At 44.5% G+C, this 4,119-nt stretch overlaps 1 non-coding gene across 1 annotated transcript; it reads left to right on the forward strand.

Annotated features, from left to right (window-relative positions):
• Positions 1-3,502: 3,502 nt before the first annotated feature.
• LOC138984940 (U6 spliceosomal RNA) lies at positions 3,503-3,612 on the forward strand. Its single transcript, XR_011462190.1, has one exon. It is a non-coding gene; the product is annotated as a U6 spliceosomal RNA (small nuclear RNA).
• Positions 3,613-4,119: the final 507 nt, after the last annotated feature.

Here is a 4,119-nt window from a genome sequence, read left to right on the forward strand (position 1 = left end):
TTAGATGTGGGATCTCAGTTTTCCGTCCAGGGATCTGCTGCGTTGGAAGGTGGATTCTTAGCCACTGGACCACCTGGTAAGTCCTTAGACTACTTGATTCTTACCACACGTCCTAAGAAAAGATGCTCACCTCCCTCCTTTCTTCTCTTTTTCCTTTTTCTATTGAGGGATAACACGCATGTTACAAAATTCACGGCCATGCTAATCCTACATGCTTGATGGATTCTCACATATGTACCTATCCACATGAACATCACCCAGGTCAAGGTGGAGAATGCTTTCAGTATCCAGCTAGCTTCCCTGGGCCTTGCTGGAGGTAACCACAGTCTGACTTCTATTATCATCAGTTTGGCCTGTTCTCGAACATACGGTATGTGCTCTTGTGTGTGGCTCCTTTTGCTCAATATTTCTGTTTTTGCGATTCATGGAAGTTGTTGAGTGCAGGACAGAACCAAACTTGAGGCTGCTCACCCATGTATCAGTAAAGCTGATCTACTGACACCAGGCTGTGGCGAAGGTAAGTGCAGTGTTATCCATGGGCTCCAAGCAAGGAGTCCAGGCAGCGAGTGCTCAAAAGGCTCCAACTCCTCAATGACTTTCAGAGGAAGGTGTTTAAAGATAGGATAAGGGAGGAAGGTTGTAAGGTGTGTGATTAACTCGTGAACATTCTTCTGATTGGTTGGTAGTGAGGTAATTGGGAGTCAACATCAACCTGGTTCCAACTGATTTGGGGTCTATGTACTTCTTCCATCTGGTGGGGGTTTCAGTATCTGCAAAACAGCTCAAAAGATATGGCTCAGAATATTATCTATAGCCCTTGAGGAGGAATGAAAGGTCTTTGACTCCATTTACTGGCTAAGCTATTATTATTTTGTCTTGCTTGACTGTTTCCTTCACTTCTGCATTTTCTTACTTCTCTGATTAAATTAATTCATTGGAACTTGGGGAAGGCCTAAGAGGCTAAAGTTTTTCTACTAACAAGAGGCAGGTGGAGGGCGTAGGGAGGTCTGTCCTGGGAAGGTCCCACAGGGTCCCACTTGGTTACAAGTGTACGGATGTCTGTTTTGTTGTTGCTGTCATGTAGCAACCCATTGTACGCATCTGCTGCAGTTTATGTATCCATTCAGCTAGCGACTATGAATGTCATCTAGTGCAATACTCATTGGCCATTACAAGGCAAGCTATCAAGAACATCTTCTACATGTCTTTTCGTTCAACCATTTCTCTTGGGCATATACATAGGATTGGCATTGCTGAATGAGAAGGTAGCTGTATATTTAGCTTTAGAAAAATCTGCTAAACAGTTTTCTAAAGAGGTTGCACCATTTTATATTCCTGCCAGCAAGATATGAGCATTTCAGTTGCTCCAGGTCCTTGTGTGCTAAGTTGATTTAATCATGGCGGACTCTTTGCAACCCTATGAACTGTAGGTTCCTCTGTCCATGGGATTCTCCAGGCAAGAATACTGGAGTGGGTTACCATGCTCGCCTCCAGGGGCTCTTCCTGACCCAGGGATTGAACCGAATCTCTTACATCTCCTGCATTGCAGGTGGGTTCTTTACCACTAGTGCCACCTGGGAAGCCTGCCGGATGACTTCACCTGTGATAAATTCCTCACCTCGGGTATCCTTTCAGTTTTAGGAAAGGACTTTGTCCCTGAGAGTCAGTTTAAAGTATCTGTTTACACAAGATTGGGAATGGAAATATGAGAAATTAGAGCAGTCCTGTCTCTTAAATATAAAGCTGGGTAAGAAAAGCCCAAAGGAGTGAATTTTCCTGGTCCTGAACAATTACTGGCAGTGCAGTAACTGTCTTGAAGACACTTGGATCTTGGATAGGCCAACTGTTAGCTTAGTGGTATGTCTATCACCTTCTCAATGAGAAAAGAAAGAAAGAAAGTGAAGTCGCTCAGTCGTGTACGACTCTTTGTGACCCCATGGATTGTAGCCTACCAGGTTTCTCCATCCATGGGATTTCCCAGGCAAGAGTACTGGGGTGGGTTGCCATTTCCTTCTCCAGGGGATCTTCCTGACCCAAGGATCGAACCCGGGTCTCCCACACTGTAGGCAGACACTTTTACCATCTGAGCCTCCAGGGAAGTCACTCTTCTCGATGAGGCCCACCCTGATTGCCCTATGTAATATGTAACACTCTCCTAATCCTCTTTACCTTGCTCTTCTCTTTCCCCTGTGGCCCTTATCATCTTCTAACCTAATTTATCTGTTTATTATTGTGCCAGTTACAAGCTATTTTAGCTCCAACCCACCTTCCTATACTCTCTGGGATGCTGGGACTGGGACTTTGCAAACTACATTTCAGCTTGGCCAGCTGGTCCCTGTCGACTCTGCATAGCGTTAGTCACTCAGTCGCGTCCAGCTCTTTGAGACCCCATGGACTGTAGCCCACCAGGCTCCTCTGTCCATGGGATTCTCCAGGCAAGAATAGTGGAGTGGGTTGCCATTTCCTCCAGGGGATCTTCCAAACCCAGGGATCGAACCCAAGTCTCCCACATGGCAGGAAGATTCTTTACTGTCTGAGCCACCAGGGATTCTGCATAGACAATGCCTGGTGGAGGTTGCAGGGATGGAGGAGGAAGAAGGGACTTGTTCCTTCCACTTCGCTTCCTGTTCCTGTGAGCATCTCTGTAGCTACAGATCTTCACCCCGGCAATGGCAGTTCCTTCCTGCAGCAGCAGCTGAATCCACTTTGCAGTGTTTTTTACATCTGCAGAAGCAGCTTCATTGTACCCCCATCAGAGACACCAGCACCAGCCAAGCAGCAGCTCCCCGCTGTCCACCCCTTTCCATCCTCACTATAATAGCAGCTTCTGAAGGGCAGGGATTGTCTGTTTGGCTCACAGAGCTATTCCAAGCAATTAATACTGCACCTGGGCATTTTGCTCAATAATATTTGTGGGCTGATTGAGTGGGTGGGTACATGGGTGGGTGGTTGCTCATTTATGATTTCATGTGAATTACTTGTTTGGCTGAATTTTCTATTTTGGTTTTTGTTATTCTGAGCCAAGATTAACTGTAAAATGAGGTTTTAATAAATTAGAATGGCATATTCTTTTTTTGAGATAGATGCAGTCCCTAGAACTTGAGTGTTTTGACGTAAGGTTCACCTAGTGAAGTTTTGAGGACATCCCTGGATTGGGAAATAGAAAAAGCAGGATAAAACTATTAATGGCAAGGACAGAGGCGTATTCCTGTGGTCAGTGGTCAGCTCAGGAAATCAGTGTATTTAACAAAACATGTTCGGAGACAAACTCATTCTGGACCAACCAATAGCCTTGTACTCTTTTTTTTTTTTTTTTATTGTAAAGAAACAAGTGTTTTACAGTCAGGGCAAGATCGCTGGTAGAAGATTCTGAGTTATGGAGACAGGAATAGAGAACAATCTCTCCAGCAAGAAGCAACAAGACCAAATGAAGTCACAGTGGCAACTTGTCCAAACGGAATTAATGTTTTCCATTTGATCAGAGAACCACTCAGAGATCCAAGCGCTCCCTTCAGCAGCACACATAGAACCAAAATTGGAACAATACCGAGAAGATTAGCATGGCCCCTGCCCAAGGATGAGATGAAAATTCGTGAAGTGTTCCACAACATTGAGCTCCCTCACTCTTTCCATTGTGCAAGGACACAGCAGGAGACAAACTTCTAGGGATCAGGAAGCAGATTCTCATCTGCAGGCATCTTGATCTTCCCAGCCTCCATTTCTGCAGGAAATGAATATTTGTTCTTCAAGCCCAGAACAAGCAAAGCAAAACTAAGCAAAACAAAAAACCCCACAAAGGTATCTTGAGACACCAGTGACTCAGAAAGTCACGGTTCATAAAGTAACTTTTTTTTTTTTAATACTAAAATTTTAGTTCATCAGTCACCATGTAGATAGCTCTAGATTTTTAGTTTGGATCTCTGAAAACTCTTTGAAAGATTTTATTGTCTATTTTTAGAGTTGTAAACATTGTCACAGGCCTCAAGGACAGTTTAGAATGGAAATATGTTATTAATACCTAATAGCAGCACAGGCCTGGAGAAGGCAGTGGCACCCCACTCCAGTACTCTTGCCTGGAAAATTCCATGGTCGGAGGAGCCTGGTGGGCTGCAGTCCATG

Source organism: Bos mutus, chromosome 2, assembly GCF_027580195.1.
Source record: "Bos mutus isolate GX-2022 chromosome 2, NWIPB_WYAK_1.1, whole genome shotgun sequence".
Classification (NCBI taxonomy): domain Eukaryota; kingdom Metazoa; phylum Chordata; class Mammalia; order Artiodactyla; family Bovidae; genus Bos; species Bos mutus.